General features: G+C 34.5%; 1 protein-coding gene across 1 annotated transcript in view; it reads left to right on the forward strand.

Moving 5' to 3' along the window:
* Positions 1-1,068: 1,068 nt before the first annotated feature.
* The window catches only part of Muc7 (mucin 7, secreted), a 30,236-nt gene continuing 6,108 nt past the window's right edge, over positions 1,069-25,196 (forward strand). Inside the window, exons 1-3 of the mRNA XM_010606088.2 lie at positions 1,069-1,483; positions 24,582-24,658; positions 24,788-24,847. The gene's annotated coding sequence lies outside the window, so the exon portion shown is untranslated. The remainder of the gene's footprint in view (positions 1,484-24,581; positions 24,659-24,787; positions 24,848-25,196) is intronic.

Consider the following 25,196-nt stretch of genomic DNA (forward strand, 5'->3'; position numbering starts at 1 on the left):
ATACAGTTGCATTCATCATAGGATCTTGTACCTTTACATGACAGGTCTTAGTTCTCATTTTTCCCCATACTCGTGCCCTCCCTTCACCCACCTCCTTTCCCTATTTACAAAGACTGTGTTTCTGTTTTCTACTATTTTTTTTTCTTTTCCCTTCTTTCCTTCGCCTACCTTTTCCACTTTCCCTACTCCTTTAGCCATTTTCTTTGTATTACACAATATCAATTATACCTTTTGAACTTTATTTACACTTTTAGTTTTTCACACCAGAGAAACTATTCAGTATTTACACATGTGTCTTATTTACTTCACTTAAGAGTATGGCCTCATTATGCATCCATTTTCCTATAAATGATTCTAGTTTCTCATTCTTTATGGCTCAGTAGTTCTCTATTTTATAGAAAAACCACATCTTCTTTATCCAGTCTCCAGTTGATTGGCAATTATGCTGTTTCCAAGTTTTAGCTATTACAAACTGTGCTGCTATAAACATGGGTTAGAATGTATCACTGTAGTATGATTCTTTTAATTCTTTTGGGAAGATACCCAGCAGAGGGAGAGCTGGGTCAAATGGACTTCTAATCCTAGTTTTAACCCGTATTCTTTACCTGATGCCTACAATTGCCAACATTCCCATGTTGATTTGTGAGGTGCTCCCAATAACTATTTTCTCTGCTTTTAGTCCTAGATTAAGCCTGCTGAGGAAGATTACAGATCTATGTCCTCTGAGCAAGCTACATATTCCTGCCATTTATGACAATCAAGCCAACTCTAGCCACTTCCTTTCTATATTGCAATCAGATAAACAGCAGAAGTATAGATTATATATGTTATAAATATGCTAATTAAATGCTCATGATCCTTAGAAATGGAAATTACAACTTGGGCAGAGGTGAAATTACTGTATGAAGAAGGCATCACGTATAACCATTCATCTTAGCAGTGTATGCCGGCTATGTACAAAGGGTTTGGCTGAGTCTGTGCACAGAATTAAAACAACAACCTCACCTGGGTCCCAGTTAGGCCCTACTCTGACACTGTAGTACTGCTTTGTAATGCTCACCTCATAATGAGCCTTCTGAGGGTCAGGTTCTACTGTGACTTCATCCACCACTGCCAGTTGGCAGATGACAGTACGGAGACAGCAACACCATTGCCCAACCATCCTAAGGGGCAGCTATGGAATCATACTGGATAGAGGACTTTAAAAATATATAAACCTGCAGAAAAAATTCTACCTGCATACACATCAAAGGAACTCTCATAGAGCTACTTGAAAATTCATTGTGAAAAAAATAAATAAATAAAAATAAGAGGGTCATTTGAAGACATCTCAAACGTCTTAGAGAATTCTGTGAGGAAGGCAGTGAAATTTTCAAAGGAAAACAACTTACAACACAAATCCCATAGTGGTAGAGGAAACTCCTTGCAAATACATATGGCCATATGCTGAATTTCAGCCAATAGAATAGAAGGACAAAGTGAGGTGAGTCATTTCTAAAAGTCATAAAAATCTATTATGGTTCTTTCACAATCTTTCCCCTCTCTAGTGCTAGAATAATGATCTGCTCATCGTCTTTATAATCATATGTTGACAATAACAGCCCTGCCTTTGTCTTGTACTCTAAGTGGCTGGATGTAAAAATATCTCCCCAAATGTAAACCTGACAACCTATCATGCCAAAAGATTGTTATATGAGCAAGAAGCTGAGTTATGACTTTAAACATTATGTTTGAAATATATTTGTTTCTGCAACTTTGCCTATATAATGAAGCAATTGGTACCCAAAAAAGTACTTCATCCCCAAAGAAAGAGATTCAGAGTTTAGCAATCGAATGGTAGGCGATTAAGAATATGGAATAAATATGGTGGAAAAATTAAAATATATTATGTAGTAAAATTAAGGAAGAATGAGGACTTTTAATAACATGAAGATAAGACATCCTTATGCTTACTGAACCTGTAACTCTAAGGAAGTGTTTGGGAAGAGTTTTCCCCTATTTCCTTTACAGTATTTATAGTGTCAGGTAATTTGTTCTTCTAGTATGGTTTTTATTATATTTGTGGTTTTCTACAAAGTTTTTCTGTTCTAAATATACTGGAAGCTAATGAGGAAAGAGTAGGATAGTGACATTTTGGTGAATAAATGTAATTAATAAAATAATCCATAGTTACTTGATTTTCTGTATATTGGGGATTGTAAATAGGCCTTACCTCTTATGGCATATCAAGCAATTTTCCTCCAGTCAAGAGAGCAAAATGTTTTTAAATACATTTTATTGTACCTTTTAATTTTATAAAATACTGGGTTTCAATGCATATGTTTGATCAAATCCACCTCTCACATGCCTCCCTTCTCCTCCCTCATCTTCCTCCTCTGTCTAGTAATAGCCTCCCTTCTGCATTCATGTCATCTTCTTCAGATTTCACACCTTAGGAAGAACACTGATCTCTCTCTTTCTCAATCTCACTTATTTTGCCCAAAACCATGATCTCCAATTTCATCCATTTTATTGCAAATGACATAATTTTATTTTTCCTTACTTCTGAGTAATACTTCATTTCATATGAATACTATCTTTTCTTTATCTGCTCATCTGTTGATGGGCACCTATGCCAGTCCCATATTTTGGTTGCCGTGAAATGTTCCACAATAAACAAGGGTATACAAGTGTGTCTACAATATGCTGTCTTAAACATTGCATAAGTATCAAGGAGTAGAACTGCTTGATCAAACTGCACATTTGTTTTTAGTTTTTTGAGGAACCTCCATACCTTTTTCCAAAGTGGATAATTTACCTTCCAATTTGCACTTTGGAAGGGTTCCCCTTTCTCCACATTTATTGTTTTTGGTATTCTTTATGTTAGCCATTCTGACTGGGGTGAAGTGAAATCTAAACATAGTTTTGATTTGCATTTTCCTAATGGTTAAGGATGTTTAACATTATTATATAGTTAATGGCCATTAGTGGTACTTTTCTTTTGAGAGTTGCCTATTTAATTCACCTTCCTATTAGTTAACTGAAGTATTCAATTTCTTGGCATTAAGCTTTTCTGAGTTCCATATGCATCCTAGGTAGTAATTTTCTGTTGGAACAGTATCTGGAAGAATTTTCCACCATTCTGTAGGCAATGTTTACACTCTATTAGCTTTCCTTGCTGTGCAGAAACTTTTTAGCAAGATTTGGTTCCATTATTAGTTCTTGCTATTATTTCATGTGTGGTTGGGGTCCTATTCAGGATGTCTTTGACTATGCCTATGACTTCAAGTGTTCCTTATATTTTCTTCTAGCAGCTTTTAGTTTCAACTCTTATACATAGATATTTGACATTTTTAATTGATTTTTCTACAAAATTAGACATAGGTACTACTTTCAATCAATATGGATTTTCAGTTTTATCAACACCATTTGGTAAAGACATGCTCTTTTCTCCCACATATATTTTTGGCTTGAATGTCATAATCAGATGCCTCCAATTTTCTGAGTTTCTTTCTGTTCCTCTCTTCTATTCCATTGATCTAGGTGTCTATTTTTGTGCCAGTAATATGCTCATTTTATTTCTTTTTTATTATTCATTAAGTTTATTGGTACATTATATAATATAATGACATCAATCATTGGGAATTTGTAACTTTAAATGATATATCACAATTCTTAATTTTTGCCCATTCCCCTGCCCTTCCTTCCACCTTTCCAGCCTATTTATAAAAATTTTGTTTCCTTTTTTTTTCTTTTCTCATTTTTTTCCTTTTCCTTGTTTCCTTTCCCCTACCCCTCCCACTTCCTCTTCACCTTTGAACTTTTTCTTCCTATTTCACATTATCTGTTATACATTTTGATCCCTATTTACACTGTCAGCTTCTCACACCAGAGAAATTAGTCAGATTTACACTTGTGTCCTATTTACTTCACTTAAGACTATGGCCTCAATGTGCAGCCATTTAGCTATAAATGCCTCTAGTGTCTCATTCTTTATGCCATAAGTAATTAACAAGCCTCAACCTAGGAGTTAAATTAAAAACAAAAAATAGAAAATGAGACTTAAACAAGATGCAACCTGACTTCCAGCTCACCAAAGACAAACCTATAATCATTTTTTGAGGTATCTCCATACTGATTTCCACAGTGGTTACACCAGTCTACATTTCCACCACCAGAGGAGCAGAGTTCCTTTTTCCCCCACAGTCTAACCAGCATTTGTTTTCAGTTGATTTCTTGATAGCATCCATTCTTTCTGGGGTGAGGTGGAATCTAAGCATTACTTTCGCTTGCATCTCTCAAATGACCAGTGATGTTGAACATTTTTTCATATATTTATTTGCTATTTTTACTTCTTTGTCTGAGAAATTTCTGTTCATTTCAGATGCCCATTTTTGGGTTGGGTCTTTAAATTTGGGGGGGTTCTGATTTTTTAAATTTCTTTATATATTCTAGATAGTAGTCCTTTTGAGGAGGAACTGGTAAAAAGTTTTCCCACATTATGGATTGTCTCTTCACTCTGTTGGTGGTGATTTCTTGTGCTGTATAGAAACTTTTTAATAGGATGATATCCCAGTTGTTGACTCTTTGTGCTAATTCACATGCAACTGAGGTTTTGATCATAAAAATTTTTCCTATGCCAGCGACTTCAACAGTTCAACCTAACCTCTCTTCCAGCCAGTTTACTCTTTCTGTTTTAATTTAGATCTTTGATCCACTTCAATTTTAATTTGGTGCATGGCAAAAAATAGGGTTCTCATTTTAAATTTTGTCAAGTTGAAACCCAATTTTTAAAGCACCATTTATAAAGGCAGCTATCTTTCCTCCAGTTAGGGCATTTGGCTTCTTTGTCAAAGATGACTGTGTCTGGAGTTGTTTCTGCATCTTCTAATTTGTTCTACAGATCCAAAGGTCTGTCTTTTTGTTTTGTTTTGTTTTTGCCCATACTTTCTGTTTCTATCACAGTACTTTTATAGTATAGTTTCAAGTTGGGAATTGTGATACCCCCTACCTTGTCTTTCTTGCCTAGAATTGATTTTGCTATTCTAGGTCTCTTCTAGTTTCAAATGAATTTTTGGATTGTTTTCTCTAGTTCTGTGAAATATACTATTGGAATTTCAAATGGGATTGCACTGAATCTGTGTAGCAGTTTTGAAAGTATGGCCATTTTCACTATATTTGTTCTTCTGACCCAAGAGTAGGGAACATCTTTCCATTGTTTTGATGCCATCTTTGATCTCCTTAATCAAAGTGTTGTAGTTTTCAGAGCAGAGGACTTTGATTTCTTTCATTAGGTTCCTAGGTATTTCTTTTCTTTTGTTTTCTTTTTTCTTTCTTTCTTTCTTTCTTTCTTTCTTTTTTTTTTTTTTTTTTTTTTTTTTTTTTTTTTTTTGATGCTATTGTGAAAGGAGATGTTTCTCCAGTTCCTCTCTCAGTGAGTCTGTAACTCTGTTGTTTTTCCATAGGAAGGCTATGGATTTTTTGTGTTGAAGTTGTATCCAGCTATTCTATTGAATTTGGTTATTAAGTCTAGAGGACTTTTGGTGGAGTCTTCTAAATAGAGTATAGAGTATCATGTGACAATTTAACTTCATTTCCTATCATTTTTGTTTTATTTTGTTTTTTGAGATAGGGTCTCATTACATAGTTGAGACTGATCTGGAAGTCACTATGTAGCCCAGGCTGGTCTCGAACTCACAGCAATACTCCTGCCTCAGCCTCCAGAGTGCTGGAATTACAGGCATATGCCACCATGCCCGGCTCTCATTTCCCATCTTTATTCCTTTTATTTCTTTTTCTTGTCTAATTACTATGTCTAATGTTACCAGTACTATATCACACAGGAGTGGTGATAGTGGCCATCCTTGTCTTGTTCTTGATAATGTGAAGGATTTCAGTTTTTCACCATTCAGTATGATGTTGGCTATTGGCTTTTCATAGATGGTTTTTATGAGACTGAGAGAGAGACTGTCTATTCCAATTTTCTGTAGGGTTTTTAATCATGAATGGATGTTAGATTTTGTCAAATGCTTTTTCTGCATCTACTAAGATGATCATATGGATTTTGCCCTTGGCTCTGTTGATATGGTGTGTTACATTTATTGATTTGAGTATGTTGATCTATCCCTGCATACTTGGGATGAATCCCACTTGGTCAGGCTGTATGATGTTTTTGATGATCTTCTGCATTCTGTTTACCACTATCTTATACAGGATTTCTGTATCTATGTTCATTGGGGAGGTTGGCCTATAGTTTTCTTTTTCAGTTTGGTCTTTGTCTGCTTTTGGGATCAAGGTGATGCTTGCTTCCAGGAATTAATTTGGGAGTATTGCTTCCCTTTCAATTTCATTGAAGAGTTTGAATAGTAGTGGCAATAGTTCTTCACTAAATGTCTAGTGGAATTCAGTAATGAAGCCACCAGGACCTGGACTTTTTGGGTTGGTAAATTTTTAATTACTTTTTCAATTTCATTGATTGATGTTACTTTTTAAAGAAATTTTAGGTCTTTTTTCAACTTTAGTAATTCATATGTATATAGAAATCTGTTCATTTCTTCTGTGCTTTCCATCTTTTTGGCATATAGGTTCTCAAAGTAGGTTTTGATGATCCTCTGGATTTCTGCTAGGTCCCTTGTAATTTCACCCTTTTTGTTCCTAGTTGCATGGATTTGAGCCTTTTCTTTCCTTTTTTTGAGAAGGTTGGCAATGGGTTTGCAATTTTGTTATTCTTTCAAAGAACCAACTCTTTGCTTCTTTGATTTTTTTTTGTATCATTCTCTTAGTGTGTATTGCACTGATTTCTGCTCTGATCTTTATAATTTCCTCCCTTGTATGAGCTTTGAGTTTGTCCTGCTGTTCTTTTTCTAGAAGCTTGAGGTTCACCATTAGGTCATTTGAAGTCACACTCATTGTCTTTTCCTAAGACATTATTTAAAATTATTTGGAGTGCTGATTTGGTATTCAAGAAGTTGCTAAGGTGCTTTTTGTCATGGAAGAATCTTATTTCTCTATCAGTCTTGAAAGAGTTTCACAGAGTACATCAATCTGGGTTGGATGTTGTTTATTGGGGTGCTTGAAATATTTTTCTCCAAGCTCTTCTTGCCTTGAAAGTTTATGTTGAGAAGTCTGCTATGAATCTGATGGGCTTTCCTTTGTATGTGATTTGTTTCTTTTCTCTAACTGCTTGTAGAATTCTGTTCTTCTGTTGGGTTTCTGGAACAATGATTATTATATGCCTAGTTGTACATTTTTTATCACAGCCAGTTGAACTCTTATATGCCTCATTTATGTGTATGTTTCATTTATGTGTATGTTAAATTCTTTCCCCTGCTTGGCAACTTTTCTGCCATTTCTTCCGTGAATGCTTTTTTATGTCATTTGCACTGTCTGCTGTTTCTTCATTGACTCTGATCAGCCTTATATTATTCTTCTTTGTATCATCTAGCAGCTGTTCTATTGATTTCTTGTAATCCCTTACTTTTTTAAGAAATGTTTCTTTTCTTGCACACTATTTGCAATCCTGTCTTCTATATCTGAAATTTTGTCCTCACATTGGCTCATTCTGCTGCATAAACTTTCAGTGCAGTTTTAAATCTGGATATCTGTTTGCATGTGACAATTATATCCCCAGGTATAGATTTTTTTAGCACAGCTAGTTGGAGTCCTATATGTCTCTTTTATGTCTTCCATTTGTTTCCTATGTTGGAATTTCATCATGTTCCTCAGCACCTCTGTTTTTTATCTGTGTCTGCTCTAGAGTTATTCATCATGTCTTTCACTATGGACACAATCTCTTTTGTTATCTGAGAAATTATATTTTATTTCATTTCTTCCAGATCCTCTGTCCTTGCCAGTTCATTGAATTTAGGTGGTTGAGTATGATTGTTTCATCTCATTGCCCTTTGGGGTTGCCTTGGGTGACCTGGGAGTCTAGTTTTGAGACTTATTTATGTGTCTTCTCATTTCAAGAGATGCAGCCTGCCATGCCTTTGTTGAGGCCACTTTTTGCTTGCTCAGTGGCTATTCTGGATCTTTTTTGCTTCCATATGAATTTTAGGGTTCTAGTTCTGTGAAGACTGTCTTGGGAATTTTGATGCTTCCTTGCATTGCATACATAGATCACTTTTGGTAATATGATCATTTGAACAATATTGGTTCTGCTGACCCCTGAACATGGGTGGTCTACTACCATCTTCTTCAATTTTTTCAACAATTTTACATAAGCTTCATCAGAGAAATCCTTTGCCTCCTTAGCTAGACTGATCACTAGGGGTTTTTAAGGTATTGTGAATTGAATTGTTATTCTGATTTTTTTTACTCAGCTAATGTGTTATTGGTGAATAGAGAAATCTTAGATTTTTAATGTTGATTTTTTATCCTGAGAATATAGTGTGGTGAAATATAACTGATGAGATTAGCCTAGGAATGGACAAGCAGAACAAAATGAAGTGCAAGAGGAGAAATGGGATTGAATTTAGAATGTCCTTCACAGCACCATTCCCTGCTCTAGTCAACATGTTCATATTTATGTACTCTAGGCCAGTTGTTAATATATGTCTTTCCTTCACAGTCCTACATTCTTTATTTTTATTAGTACATACTTAGAGTACATAAAGATTACATTGCTTATGGTAAGTTGAAACCTGTACATAACATTTCATAATCCTCCTTACCTCCCAAGTCCATCTCATGACCCCTTTTAATTTGAAAAAGATATATATTCCTGTTCCCTATTATCTATTTTTATGTCACCATTTGATTTATTTATGCTTTAGTTTATCATATAGGAAAAATCACACAATATTTAAGCTTGTATGTCTAATTTATTTCACATAATACCATGGTTTCAAGGTATATCCATTCTCCTATAGATGACTCAAGTTCACCTTTATGGCAGAGTAGGACTCTATTGTGCACAAATACCACACTTTCTTTATCCATTTTCTGTTGATGTCTGCTTTCAAGATTTAGCTATTATGAGTTGTGCTGCTAGAAACATGGGTGGGCATACATCATTGTAATACAATGTCTTTAACTTTTTTCAGGAAAATACCTTGAAGGGGAATTCCTAGAAGGGGTCAAATGCAATTTCTATTTTTTGCTTTCTCATGAATCTCCATACTGATTTCCATAGGAGCTGTATTAGTTTAAATTCTCACCAATGGTGTAGAAGCATTCCATTAAGATTCACCAGAATTTGTTCTTGTTTTATTTCACAATGACAGCCATTCTTTCTGGAGGATGTTAGACTATTAGTGTAGTTTTAATTTATATGTCTCTAACAGCCAGAGATGTTGAACATTTTTTTCTTCTATTTAGTGGCCAATTGTATTTCTTCTTCGGTGAAGTATCTATTCATTTAAGTTACCCCTTTTTTTAATTTGGTCATTTACTTGTGGGGTGCACTTCTTTTGTGTGTTCTGTATCTATTCTAGATATTAGTACTCTTTCTGAAGTGTAAATGATAAAACACTTTTCCATTCTGTAGATTGTCTCTTTACTCTTTTGGTTGTTTCCTTTGCTAGGCAGAAGAAGTTTAATTTGATATGATCCCATTTGTTGATTGCTGAAGCTATTTCTTGCCCAATTAGAGTTCTGTTCAAAAAGTCCCTGCCTATACCTAAGCCTTCAAGACTTTTACCTATTTTATCTTCCACCAGAAGAATTAATCTTTGATCCATTTTTTTAGTGTAGTACACAGTGAGATATATGGTTCTAATGTCAATATTCTGCATGTGAACAGCCAATTTTCCTAGTGCTATCTGCTAAAGAGGTTTTATTTCCTCCAGGATACTTTTTAGTCTCTTTGTTGAAGAACAGATAGACAAATGTGTCTAGAGTTGTTTATACTTCCTCTATTCTATTCCATTAATGCACATGTCTGTTTTTGTGCCAGTACCATTCTCTTTTCTCACCTTGGATTTGTAATATAATTTTAAATCAGAATTGTGATCCTCCTGTTTTACTGTTATTATCCTGGATGGCTTTTCTATTGTAGGTCTCTTCTGGTTCCATGTGAATTTTAGGGTTTTTTTTTTTTTTTTTTTTTTTTAGTTTTTTGAGGAATGCTTTTGATATTTTGATTTGAATTATACTAAATCTACATATCAATTTTTGACATGTTGCCACTTGGACAATATTGGTTCTATTTATGCAGAAAGAGGGGTTATCTTTCCATTTTCTGATATCTTCTTCAATCTCTTTTATCAGAGTAGTGTAGTTTTGGTGTAGAGGTCTTTCACTACCTTAGATCAATTTGTAAGTATTTAATTTTTCTTTATATACTCTTGTGAATGGTGTTGTTTTCCTAATTTCTTTTGATGAGTACATTATTGGTGTATAGCAACACTAATGATTTTTGAATGCTGGTTTTGTATCTTGCTTCATATCTCAAATTAATTATTAACTCTATGAGTCTATTGGTGGAATTTTGGGGTCTTCTATGTAAAGAATCATATAAAGAATCTGCAAAAAAATACTTTGACTTCTTCCTTTCTAATATGGATCCCTTTCATTACTTTCTATTGTCTGATTGCTCTGGCTAATGTTTTGAGTACTATATTGAAGACAGTCAGTGACAATAAATATCCTTTTCTCGGTCCTGCTTTTAAAAAACATATAATGCTGGATTTTTTTAATAAAAGTCTTTTTCAGATTCAGCTGAGTTTCTTCTATATATAATTTCCTCAGGATTTTCATAATGAGTGGATGTTGGATTTTGTAAAAAGCTTTTTTGCATTTACTGACATAACCATGTAATTTTTGTCCTTGGTTCTGTTTATATATTGATTTACATATGGTGAATCATCCTTGTGGCCCTGGGATAAAATCTACTTGGTTATAATGGGTGATCTTTTCAATGATTTGCTGCATTTTATTTGCCAATACCTTACTAAGGATTTTTGCATCTGTTTCCTTTAAAGAGCTTGTACTTTTCTGTTTTAGCTGGGTCTTTGTCTGGTTTTGGAATCTGAGTAATGCTATCTTCCATGAATGAGTTTAGAAGAACCCTTCCCTTTCAATTTCATTAAAGAGTTTGAGTAGTATGGACCTTACATTCAGTAAAAAGATCTTTTATAATTCAGGGGTGAATCCATCAGGTCCTGGGATTTTCTTTGTTCTAGCTTTTTATTACTGCCTCAATATCTACTGTTATGGAATTGTTCAAATTTATCATTAGATTATTTATTTGACTTTGGTCTGTTTTGCTGAGAGTGCTCACAGCAATTAATAGGTCTCCTAGGCTTGCTTTCATTGTGAGTCATAGGTCCTAGTAGACTGTACTGGAATTATCATTGGACTCTAGGAATTGTTTAATTTCTTCCTTGATCTCTTCTATATATTACCCATTGAGCGTTCAAGAGTGTATTGTTTAATTTCCATGCATTTGCATAATTTCTATGATTACCTTTGCCTTGGATTTCTAGTTTCCTTGCACTATGATTTGATAATATTCGTGAAAGAATTTTGATCCTTTTGTATTTAGTTAAGCATGCTTTATGGGCTACCATTTAGTCTACTTTAAAGAAAGTTCTATGTGCTGCTGAGAAGAATAAGTAATCTGATGATATGTGAAGCACAGTGCAGAAATCTCTTAAGTCCATTTTTTAAGGTGTAGTTCAACTCTGATATTTCTTTGTTCCTTTTTTTTTTTTTTGTCTAGTGGATCTATTTGTGATGGTGGAGTATTGAGTTTCCTCACTATAATCCTGTTGCTGTTTATATGTCTTTTCTATCCAGTAGTATTTGTTTAATTAAGTTGGATATGCAAGTGTTCAATGTATGTATGTATTGCCATTGCTATCTCTTCTTGTCGAATTGTTCCCTTAATCAATATGTATAGTAACTTTATTTAGTCTTCTGATCAGTTTGGAATTAAAGTCCACTGTCTGAAAATAGGATAGCTACTCCTGCTTTTTGTCTTCAGTCTCCAGTTGCATAAAATGCAATTTTCCATCCTTCAATTTTTAGTGTTTTAATTTATTTTGAGATTAAATGTTTCTTGAATACAGTATACCACTGGGTTTTTTTTTTAATCCAATGTGCTAATCTGTGCCTTTTGATTAGGGAATTGAGAGCATTCAGTTGAAAGTTATTACTGATGTGTATCAAAATATTCCTCTCATTGCATTATTTTCCATTGGTTTATTTCTACTTAACTTCTCTCTCTTTCTGGTGTATTCATTCCATTATATGTTTTGGTATTACAAAGCACCATTGTCTCTTTCTAGGATATCCTTGAGAATTTTGGGGGATGCTGTTTTGGTGGTTACAATTTTCTTAAGGTGTTCTTTGTCATGGAAACATCTTATTTCTCCATCATTTTTAAAATATAGTATTGCAGGATATAACACTCTGGGTTGAAATTCGTTTTCTTTAAAAATTTGAAAAACTTCATTCCAAGCTCTCCTAGTCTTTAGTGTTTGTGTTGGGATGTCTACTGTAATTCTAATGGGTTTATGTTTTTAATTGATTTTGTTGCATCTTCCTAACAGCTTCTAAGAATCAGTCTCTTTGTTGGACTTCAAGGATTTTTACTAAGACATGTTATGGAGAAAATCTTTTATGTTTATGCCTCATTTATTCATAGGTTAAGTTATTTCCCCATACTTAGGAAATTTTCTAATTTTATCTATAAACATCTCTTTATCACATTGGGCTGCCTCCTGATTTTTTAATAACTCCAATTAATCTTAGATTAGCCTTCTTTGTGTTGGGTTGTAGCAGTTGGATGCATTTTCCATGACCTCTTGTTTTTAAGGTATCTCTTGACTTTTAAGATATTGCTGGGTATATGACCACTGCATTACCCTATCTTCTACAGTTGACACACTGTCCACACATTGGTCACTAACATTTACTAACCACATGAAAAATATTATTAAATTATATAGTGAATGTTTAAAGTGAAAACAAATTGCACTAAAAAAACCATTGCTATTAATCCCTTGCAAAATATACTTGTTATATTCTTGTCTTTATTCTTGCACTCCATTTTTCCCTTTTGACTTCAACAGTTTCCTAAAGATTGTATGGTCATCCCATGTCCTCTGGCTTCACTAGAAACCTTTTCCAATTCTTTACCTATCTACTCCTCTAGTCTTAACTCTGTCTAAGCCCCCACCCTAAAAGATAAGGATGCTACATTGCGCAGTTTATTCATGGAAAACATATTTTAGGCTGCTCCTTCATTTCAATTTAATTCACATGTTTTAAAGGTGATAGACTAATGACAACCACAAATGCTCAATTTGTAACTTGTGCTTGATCCTATAATGTTGCTGATTGTATCAACGGGGCTAAACAGTTATGATTGATTTAATGAGTTGTCTACTCTGCTATTATGAAAATGGAAATGTCTATGAATCATTAGAGACCCAAAAGCTAAAGCAAAACTATATCTGGAAGATTTAAGTAATACCCCAGGAATTAAACCAAGAACAACCCAAAAACAAAAATAAAAATGAGGAAACACTTAAGCAAGACAAAAAGATAGACTTCCAGTCCACCAATGGCAAACTCTAGGACAAATGCGGTTGAAAAGCCTGACAGTGAACCACCAGGACAACCTGAAATCAGAGCACAAGAAGTAACAAAACAGATCAGTATCTAGAAAAATTCAAAACAGAATTAAATTCCCATATAAGTACAGAGATGGTGAGCACAATGAAAGACAGGATTAGAGACTCTAGAACAGAAACCGAAAAAAAAAAAATAGATGAGCTCCGGACCATGATAGAAGCCATGAAGGCCCAGCATGAGAAAGAAATGGAACCCATGAAACAGTTTCAAACAAATATCCAAGAGATTAAAAACTCTATTGATGGGAAGAAAGGAGCTAAAGGTATGGGGAAGGTGGGATGGGTAGGGGAAGGGTAATAAGGGAAAAGAAAAAAATGTGAGAAAATGAAAAAATGGAAATAAAGTGTTTGTAGATGGGGAGGAGAGGAGGAGGTGAAGGGAGGGCAGGGACAAGGGGAAAAAATGAGAACCAAGACCTGTCATGTAGAGGTATAAGATCCCAACAATGAATGTAACTGTACTGTATCCCTAAAATGTACCAATAAACTCAATTAAAGCTGAAAAAAAACTCTATTGAAAGTTTTTGCAGCAGAATAAATAAAGGAATGTGAAGATAGAATTTCAAATATAGAAGATAGGATTGCAGTCAATAACCATGAAAAGGAGGTCTCTTAAAATCAGTAAGGGATGAGGATAAATTGATCCAGCAACTCCTAGTTGATGCAAAGAAGAATAACATAAGACTGATAGGAATCCATGAAGTAGCAGGAGAAAATACAAATGACTTTAAAAAGCTGTTCACAGAATTAATGACAGAAAACTTCCCAAACAGAGCAAAAGAATTTGACATACAGATAAGTGAGGCATATAGGACTCCAAATAGCCATGATCAAAAAAAAAAAAAAACTAAACCTAGACGTATAATAATCAACATCCCAGAAACCCAACAGAAGAACAAAATACTACAAGGAGTAAGAGAAAAGAAAAAAATCACATGCAAAGGAAATCCCATCAGAATCACAGCAGACTTTTCAACACAAATCCTAAAGTCAAGCAGAGCCTGCAGTTAGGTATTTCAAGTAATAAAGAAAACAACCCCCAACCTACACTAAAGGATACTGCAAAACTGTCTTTCAAAATGGATGGGGAAATAAGATACTTCCATGACAAAGAACACCTGAGAAACTTCATGAATATCAAACCAAATGTTGGTCGGGTTGTGGGGAGTAAGGAACACTTTTCCGTAGTTGGTGGGAGTGCAGACTGCTGCAACCATTATGGAGATACCTCAAAGAACTAGGATTAGAGGTTCCATTTGACCCAGCCATCCCTCTTCTGGGTATCTTTCCAAAATAATTTTTAAAACACACCACAGTGATATATGCGCACCTATGTTTATAGCAGCAAATGTTGTAATAGCTAAAACTTGGAAACAGCCCATTTGCCCATCAGTTGGAGACTGGATAAAGAAAATGTGGTTTTTCTGTAAAATAGAATATTATTCAATCATAAAGAATGAGAAATTATTTAGAAATGGGAAGAAAGGAGCTAAAGGTGTAGGGAAGGTGGGATGGGTAGGGGAAGGGTAAAAAGGGAAAAGAAAAAAATGTGAGATAATGAAAAGATGAAAATAAAGTTTTTGTAGATTGGGAGGGGAGAAGGGGGTGAAGGGAGAGCAGGGGTAAGGGGAAAATATGAGAATCAAGACTTGTCATGTAGAGGTACAAGATCCCAAAAATGAATGTAATTGTACTGTATCCCTAAAATGTACCAATAAACTCAATTAAAGCTGAAAAAAAAAAGAATGAGAAATTAGAGCCATTCATAGGGAAATGAATGCATATTGAGGTTACACTCTTAAGTGAAATAAATAAGTCACATATGTAAATGTCAAATAGTTTCTCTAGTGTGGTAAGCTATAATTGTAAAGAAGATTCTAATGGTATAATTGACAATGTGTAACAGGAAGAAAAGGGCTAATGGTATAGGGGAAGTAGAAAGGGTAAGGGAAAGGAAATAAGGGAAAAGAAAAAATATGAGAAAATTGAAATAAAGTTTTTGTAAATTGGGAAGGGGGAGGGGGTGAAGGGAGGGCATGGGGAAAAAATGAGAACAAAGACCTGTCATGTAAAGGTACAAGAGCCCATTGATGAATGTAACTGTACTGTATACCTAAAATGTACCAATAAATTCCATGAGAAAAGGAAAAGAAAAATCACACGCCCTGATGACTTCACTGCTTAATTATACAATACATTTAGAGAGGAAATACTGCCACTACTGTTTAAACTCTCCAATGAAATTGAAAGGGAAGCAATAATCCCAAATTGATTCTTGGAGGCTAGCATCACCTTGATCTCCAAAGCATAGAAAGACCCAACCAAGAAACAGAACTATATGTCAATCTCACTAATGAACCAAGATGGACAATTCCTTAATGAGATACCAGTAAACAGAATGCAGAAGATCATCAAGAAAATCATATACCCTGACCAAGTGGGATTCATCCTAGGGATGTAAGGATGGATCAACATATGCAAATCAACAAATATAATACACTGTTAATAGCAACAAAGACAAAAACCATATGATCATCTCAATAGATGGAGAAAAAGCATGTGACAGAATCCAAAATGCATTCATGATAAAAACACTACAAAAAATTGGAATAGATGTTCTCTAACTCAAACTGATAAAAGCCATCTGTGAAAAACCAACAGCCAATATCATATCAAATGATCAAAACCTGAAATCCATCCCACTAAAATCAGGAACAAGACAAGGATGTCCACTGCCAGCATTCATGTGCAATATAGTTTTGGAAACATTAGCCACAGCAATTAGACAAGAGAAAGATATAAAAGGAATTAGGATAGAAAATGAAGACTTGAAATTTTCATTATTTGCAGATGACATGACACTCTATATAGAAGACCTGAAGACCTCCACCAAAAGTCTTCTAGACTTAATAACAAAATTCAATAAAATTGCTGCATACAGGTCAAAACACAAAACTCAATAACTTTCCAACAAAGACTCACTGAGAAAGAAATCAGGCAATCAATTCCTTTCACAATAGCATCAAAAAAATTCAAATACCTAGGAATAAACCTAAAAAAAAATCAATGAACTCTACTTGGAAAACTACAGCACTCTGAAAAAAGAGATTGAAGATGATATCAGAAAATGGAAAAACAGCCCTTTTTCCTGGGCAGGAAGAATCAACGTAGTGAAAATGGCCATACTTCCAAAACTGCTATATAGATTCAATGCAATACCAATTGAAATCTCAGCAGTATACTTCACAGACCTTGAAAAAACAATCCAAAAATTCATTTGAAACAAGAAGAGACCTAAAATAGCAAAAGCAATACCCATCTTGAAAGTATAGTACAAAGCTACTATGATAAGAACAGCATGGTACTGACAAAGAAACAGACCAAGGACCAGTGGAACTGAGGAGAAGATGAAGAAAAAACTCCAGACATACTCAGCTACCTCATCTTTGACAAAGGAGCCAAACACTCTCACCAGAGGAAAGATATCCTGTTTAATAAATGGTGCTGGAAAAATAGGGTTTCAACTTGCCAAAGATTAAAAGTAGACCTATACCTCTCACGATGCACTAAACTAAAATCAAAATGGATTAAAGATCTCAGTATTAAAACAGAAACACTAAACTGGCTGGCATAGAGGTTAGGTAGAACTCTTAAAGATGTCGGTCTTTAAGATCTTATGGACAGAACCTCAGTTGTCAGTGAACTAACACAAAGAAACAACAAGTGAGATCTCTTCTGATTAAAAAGCTTCTGCACAGTAAGGGAAACCATTAACAGCATGAAGAGACAACCCACAACATGGGAAAAATTTTTCAGAATTATTTCCTCAGACAAAGGTCTACTATCTAGAATATACAAAGAATTTTTTAAAATCAGACCTCCCAAATTTAAATACCTATTCCAAAAATGGGCATATCAAGGAACAGACATTTCTCAGACAAAGAAGTAAAAAATGCAAATAATCATATGAAAAAGTGTTCAACATCCCTTGTCTTCAAGAGATGCAAATGAAAACAACCTGAGATTCCACTTGACCCCAGAAAGAATGGCTGCTATTATGAAGCCAACCAATAACAAATGCTGGCAGGGCTGTGGGGAAAGAGGAACCCTGATCCAGTTCTGTTGGGAGTGTAGACTGATGCAATCACTATGGAAATCAAGATGGAGATACCTCAAAGAACTAAGAGTGGAAGTCCCACTTGAACCAGCTACTCCCCTGATGGATATCTTCCCCAGAGATTTAAAAGAATCATATCACAGCAATATATGGGCACCCATGTTCAAAGAAGTATAGTTTGTAATAGCTTAAACTTGGAAGGAGCCCAATTGCCCATCAACTGGAGGCTAGATAAAGAAAAAAAATTTTTAATAAAATGGAGTACTACTCAGCCATAAAAAATGAGAAATTAAAGACATTTATAGCTAAATGGATGCTCATTGAGGTGATACTCTTAAGTGAAATAAATAGGACACACATGTGTAAATATGCAATAGTTTCTCTAGTGTGAGGAAGTGAAAGTGTAAATAAGTACTAAAATATATAACAGATATTATGAAATATGAAGAAAAGGGACAAAGGGAAGGGTAAATGGGAGAGGTAGGATAAAGGAAAGAAGGGTATCAAATTAATATGAGAAAATTTAAAAATGGTAACAAAGTCTTTTTATGGAGGGAGGGAGGGAGAGGTTGAAGGAAGGGCCAGGTGATGGGGAAAAAATAAGAACCAAGATTGATAATGTAAAGGTACAAATTTCTAACAATGACTGTGATTATACTGTATACCTTAAATGTACCAATAAAATTAATAAAAGTTAAATACATAAATAAAAATGTCAGGAATCTTAGACTCCTAGAAAAACAAGAGCAAGAAAAGCTTGAACAAGAGAGGAAATTATAAAGATTAGAGCAGAAATCAATGCAATGGAAACTAACAAAATAATACAAAAAATAAATGAAACAAAGAGTTGGTTTTTTTGAAAGATTAAATAAAATTGATAAACCCTTAGCTAATCATCAATAAAAGGAAAGAAAAGGCTCAGATCCATGCAATCAGGAATGAAAAAGGCGAAGTCACAACAGATCCAACAGAAATCCAGAGGATCATTAATACCTACTTTGAGAAACTGTACTCTAATAAATTGGGAAATAGATTTTTAGATATTTATGAAATACCAAAGTTGAACAAAGAAGATAAAAACATTTTAAACACCCCAATTACAGTCTGTGAAATTGAAAATGTAATTAAAATTTACCAACAAAGAAAAGCCCAGGTCCTGATGGATTCACTGCTGAATTTTACAAGACATTTAGAGAAGAACTACTGCCTTTACTCTTCAAACTTTTCAATGAAATTGAAAGGGAAGTTATACCTCCACATTCATTCCTGGAAGCAAGTATCACTTTGATTCCCAAACCTGGGAAAGATGCAACTAAAAAAAAGAACTACAGGCCAATCTCCTTAATGAATATAGATGCAAAAATCCTTAATAAGATACTAGCAATCAGAATACAGAGGATCGTCAAGAATATCATACATCCTGACCAAGTCAGATTTATTTCAGGGATACAAGGATGGTTCAACATACATAAATCAATAAATGTAACACACTATATTAACAGAGTCAAGGACAAAAACCATATGATCCTCTCAATAGATGCAGAAAAAGCATTTGACAAAATTCAACACCCATTCATGATAAAAACCCTGCAAAAAATTGGAATAGATGGTCTATATATCAAATTAATAAAGACTATCTATGAAAAACCAATAACCAACATCATATTAAATGGGTAAAAACTGAAAACCTTCACATCAAAATCAGGAAGAAGACAAGGATTCCCACTATCACCACTCCTTTTTGATATAGTTCTGGAAACATTAGCCATAGCAATTAGACAAGAGAAAGAAATCAAAGCAATAAAAATAGAAAAGAAAGAAGTTAAACTGTCATTATTTGCTGATGATATGGTACTCTACATTGAAGAATCAAAGAATACTACCAAAAGACTTCTAGACTTAATTGACAGATTCAGTAGAGTAGCTGGATACAAGATGAACACCCAGAAATCAATAGCCTTCTTGTACACAAATAATAGACTCACTGAGAGAGAAATTATGGAAACAATTCCTTTCACAATAGCATCCAAAAAAATGAATTATCTAGGAATCAATCTAGCAAAAGAAGCAAAAGACCTCTACACTGAAAACTACAGCACTCTGAAAAAAGAAATCGAAGAGGATATAAGAAAATGGAAAGATATCCCCTGCTCCTGGGTAGGAAGAATCAACATAGTGAAAATGGCCATACTACCAAAACTGATATATAGATTCAATGCAATGCTAATTGAAATTCCAACACTATATTTCACAGAACTAGAAAAAAGAATCCAAAAATTCATTTGGAACCATGAGACCTAGAATAGCAAAAGCCATCCTAGGCAACAGACACATGGCAGCAGGTATAACAATTCCCAATTGGAAACTATAATACAAAGCCACTGTGATAAAAACAACATGGTACTGGCAAAGAAACAGATCTGAGGATCAGTGGAACAGATTGAAAGACACAAAAACAACTCCAGATGTACTCAGCTACCTCATCTTTGACAAAGGAGCTGACCATCCCCACTGTAGGAAGGATGGCTTCTTTAATAAATGATGTTGGAAAAACTGGATTTCAACCTGCCATAGATTAAAACTAGACCCTCATCTTTCACCATGCACTAAATTAAAATCCAAGTGGATGAAAGACCTAAATATTAAAACAGAAACACTAAACTTGCTGGAAGATAAGTTAGGCAGAACTCTTGAAGACTTTGGCATAGGATAAATTTTATGAAGAAATGCTCAGTAGCATGGGAACTAGCAGAAAGAATCAACAACTGGGATCTCATCTTATTAAAAAGCTTCAGCACTGCAAAAGAACCCATCAACAGAACTAAGAGGCAACCTACTATGTGGGAAAAAAATTTTACCAGCTGCTCCTCAGACAAAGGACTATTATCAAGAATATATAAAGAACTCAAAACAATCATCCCCCCAAATATAAAGACCCAATTCAAAAATGGGCATCTGAAATGAACAGACATATCTCAGACAAAGAAGTAAAAGCAGCAAGTAAATATATGAAAAAATGTTCCACATCACTGGTCATTCAAGAGATGCAGATGAAAACAACACTGAGATTCCACCTCACCCCACAAAGAATGGCTGCTGTCAAGAAATCACACAATATAGGGAAAGTGGGAAGGGTGGGGAAAAGGTAATAAGGGAGAGGAAAAAAATATGAGAAACTGAAAAAATGGAAAAAAAGTGTTTGTAAATGGGGAAGGGAGGAGTGGGTGAAGGGAGGGCAGGGACAAGGGGAAGAAATGAGAATCAAGACCTATTATGTAAAGGTAAAGGATCGCAATGATGAATGTAACTGTATTGTATACCTAGATTTTACCAATAAACTCAATTTTTAAAAAAAGAAATGACACAATAACAAATGTTGGTGGGGTTCTGGGGAGAAAGGAACCCTTCTCCATCGTTCGTGGGAGTGCAGACTGGGGCAACCACTATGGAAATCAATATGGAGATGTCTCAAAGAGCTGGGATTAGAGGTTCCATTTGACCCAGCCATCCCTATGCTGGGTATCTTTCCAAAAGAATTAAAATAATCATACCACACTGATATATGCACACCAATGTTTATAGCGCCACAGTTTGTATTAGCTAAAACTTGGAAACAACCCATTTGGCCCATCATTTGGAGACTGGATAAAGAAGATGTGGTTTTTCTATAAAATGGAATGCTACTCAGCCATATAGAATAAGAAATTATATTCATTCATAGGAAAATGGATACATATTGATGATATACTCCTGAAATAAATGTCACACATGTATAAATACTGCATAGTTTCTCTGGTGTCAATAAACTGTAATAGTACATAAGATCCTAATGAGATAACTGACATTGTGAAATGGGAAGAAAAGGGCTAAAAGTGTAGGGAAGGTGGGATGGGTAGGGGAAGGGTAATAAGGGACAAGAAAAACATGTGAGAAAATGAAAAGATACAAATAAAGTGTTTCTAAATGGGGAGGGGAGGAGGGGGTGAAGGGAGGGCAGGGACAAGGGGAAAAAATGAGAACCAAGACCTGTCATGTAGAGGTGCAAGATCTCAATAATGAATGTAACTGTACTGTATACCTAAAATATACCAATAAACTCAATTTTAAAAAATGAAAAAATAAAATAAAAATGTCATTTTATATTTATACTTGTTAATAATTTGGTTTGATCTAAACATGTTTAAAATCATATAGAAAATAGATACTAATTTTAATTTCAAAATAGTGCTCTTTTCTACAGTATTTTATACAGTTTTCATAAATTTTATTATTTTCTTCAAGCTTTTCAGGTTCACCTTTGAGGCACCATGAAATGCACATGCTATCCTAACATGTTCTTTAACACTCTGATGCTCTTACCTTGCCCTAACACACTGCTACCTACAGTGCAAGATATGTCACCTTAGGAGCAGCATTTGGGCTGGGTTCAGGAGTCAGTCAGTGACCACTTGGAAGTGGGTAATGTTGACTCTCTCATTCTGCAAAGTCATTTTTAAAACTTCACTGGAAGTCAATTCAGGACTTCAATAATAATAGATTCGTTTCAAACAACAAAAATCTCTACAATAATATTGGCAGAGAAAAGGTTGTTTTGATAAAAGGACTAAAATAACTGTTCTCCATATTCTAATTATGTTCTACAGAGGAAGTACAAAAACATAATCCCAAAATTCCATCAGGCTGGGGATCAAGATGCAAAGCAAGATGGCAAAGCCTTTCCCTATGAACTCTACTTGAATGGACATTTCAATGAAGTCATTGAGTGTGGGTTTCCTCAGAATGAGATAAGAAGTTTCTTTTTGCTTTTGCTTTTTCCAACAATGAAGCCTTTATTGTAGAGGTGCGAGTGCAGAGGAGCAGAAAAACAGCTATAGCATCTAACTTTAGATTTTCAGTTAACTTATGTAGTTCTGCTGACTTAAGTCAGGAGATTCATGGGGTTTGTGATACTGCCATTAAACTAGAAACCCTAAACTATAACGTGAAGAATCAGGGACTCAAAGAACATCACTTCTGAACCTGCTCTCAGAGACCATATGCCCCAAAGAGAAACTGACTGGTTGAAAGTGGAATCATACCTTCAAAAGTGTATTCCAGGTTAGAATTTTTACCAAAGGGAAATACCAAACTTTGAAATCCTGTACAAAAGTAGTTCTTGAATGTTTTTCTAAAAAGAAATACTTGTAAGACAATGGGCCCAGTCATTCAATATGTATACCATGAAGAAAAGAAGACATGAAAATGTTTAGAAAAAAAGAAACTAGAAACATATAAGTAAATATGCCACAAAGTCCTGAGTTCAATCCCCAGTACCAAAAAGAGAGTTCCATTTTACAGTCAGTTTTGACTATAGTGAGTACACTGTAAATGAACATTTATATTTCCTAGCAAAAAAGCAGGAGGGAGAAAAAATTACAATCCATATCTACTAACTCGGTCTTGTTTTAAATGCCCCACCTCCCCAGTGATGCAACAAAGTAGCTGAGTGCTTCCAAATTAGAAGCATAATGTGGACCTTCTCTCTAATTCTCTACTCACAAAGCTAAGGTATATACCACTCCTACTCTGCAAGTAAAAAACTAAAGCTCATAGATGTGAGGTGACTTGCCAAATATTCCATGACTAAGTGAAAAAGCAGGGAGTCCAATCCCAAACTTACAACTACTGAAGCAGCTTTCAGAGACCACATATGCAGATGGGCAAAGTGAACGGCCAGAAGAGCAGTCACAAATTCAAAGTTCTATTAATGGCTCACAATTTTACACAGCACAAATACTTTAAAGATGAAAATCTTTAAAGATGGTTCTGAGAGTTTTTTTCTAAACATAAATATTTGAGGACAATTAGTCTAGTGCAAAATATTAGTTTCATGAAGAAAAAAGGTGAAAAGATCTAGAACAAAAGAAACTGAAAACAAAACAGTAACTGTAACTCATGGTCCTCAGTCCAGTCTTAGAGAACAAAAAACTAAAATTCTTTCTGTCAAAACTGGGAATCTTTATTATGAATTGCATTTTAAATTACTATATGTGTGAATTTTTAATATCATTAGAGGTTGATGGCACATTTTGAAATATTTTGAGATATAAATGCTGAGATACTTAGAGATTAGCTATCATAACTTTCAAAAAATTTACATTAAATTATTTTTTAAAAACCTATTAGGCATATATAGTAAAATGTTAATTGTGAAGTCTAGGAAATAGGTATACAACTGTGTATTCTACTATTATTCTCACTTTTATGTGTGAAATATTTTAAAATAAAAAGTAACATTTTTAAAATTGTTTCTATTAGAAAATTCTATGTTCTATACTCCAAACATACTAATAAATAAAAAGTAAAAAAAGGGGGGAAGAATGGTGAACATGAATACCTTGTTTAAGGCAGACGGCATCAAAAGATACTTCAATGTTCATATCTCAAATCTAAAACAATTGTCCTTCACCAGTATTTGACATTGTGTTCTTTCATTAATTCTCCTCCTTTTGCTGTATTGTAGTTATTGACAGAGAAAAAGTGATGTTTCTTCACAATTGCTGTCTGAGGCAATTATTTTGCTTACTTTGAGAGGGCAAAAGAAAGGATGGAAAGTTGGTTCCTGTTTGGAGAACTTAGGCCATGAATGCTCCTACATTCAGTCACTATGACACTTTCATCAATCAAGTAAATCATTTATTGAAAATCTCTAATTGTCATCATGTTCCTCAGGAAGAATTTAGTGCACAAAGAACTACTGTCAAACTCAGAAAAATCACAACTACTCTTTTTATTCTTTGGTTTTAAACTCAAATTCCTTGAGAGACGTGACCTTATCTTTAATCAGTGTATTTCCTAACTATTCACAAGCACATCGCGAGTTATAAAACCTGAGAATTCTCTTGTGCTTTCTCTTCTGCTTCCAGCTACCTTCCCACAGGGATCGCCCAAAGGCAAGCAGTTGCAGAGAACCTCCTCAGAGGAAACAGTAGCACAAATCCAGGTACGTGGATGTGTAAAATGCATTCTAATAAATTTCCTAGTTCTAAAAAGCCAAAAAAGAGGGTAATAACATCTGAAAATTCAATTCTGCTTTTTCTCCCTTTTCTCCCACCACCTACAATTTTAAAAGGATTATCTGAAGGCAGGAAATTGGATTGAACATCTTAAGAAGAAACAGTCACAGTATCAGGTATGCGAGTACCTGAGCTATATTTTAACATAGACTTTTAAGTTACACATATTCAATAAGAGCAGGAGTAGGTCTATTACAATTTTTTCTTCTTGTGGACCACTAAATTATGTGGAAGCAGAGTCAATTTACATGTTATTAGAAGAAATATGATCAATGAAAATTTTTTTTCTTGGAAATAAGAAAATATGACAGTTCCTTAGACACTTGATACAGTAACAAGTAATTATTCTTTTCTCCAATGTGTCCAGATTGCTTTTTTCCTAATATACTAGGGCTATAGCAATAACTATACTGAGCCTTTTTCATAGACAGGGAATTGTTCTCAATATATACTTATTGAATATAT

This window comes from Fukomys damarensis, unplaced genomic scaffold, assembly GCF_012274545.1.
Source record: "Fukomys damarensis isolate Sample0158 unplaced genomic scaffold, DMR_v1.0_HiC HiC_scaffold_35, whole genome shotgun sequence".
NCBI classification, from domain to species: Eukaryota; Metazoa; Chordata; class Mammalia; order Rodentia; family Bathyergidae; genus Fukomys; species Fukomys damarensis.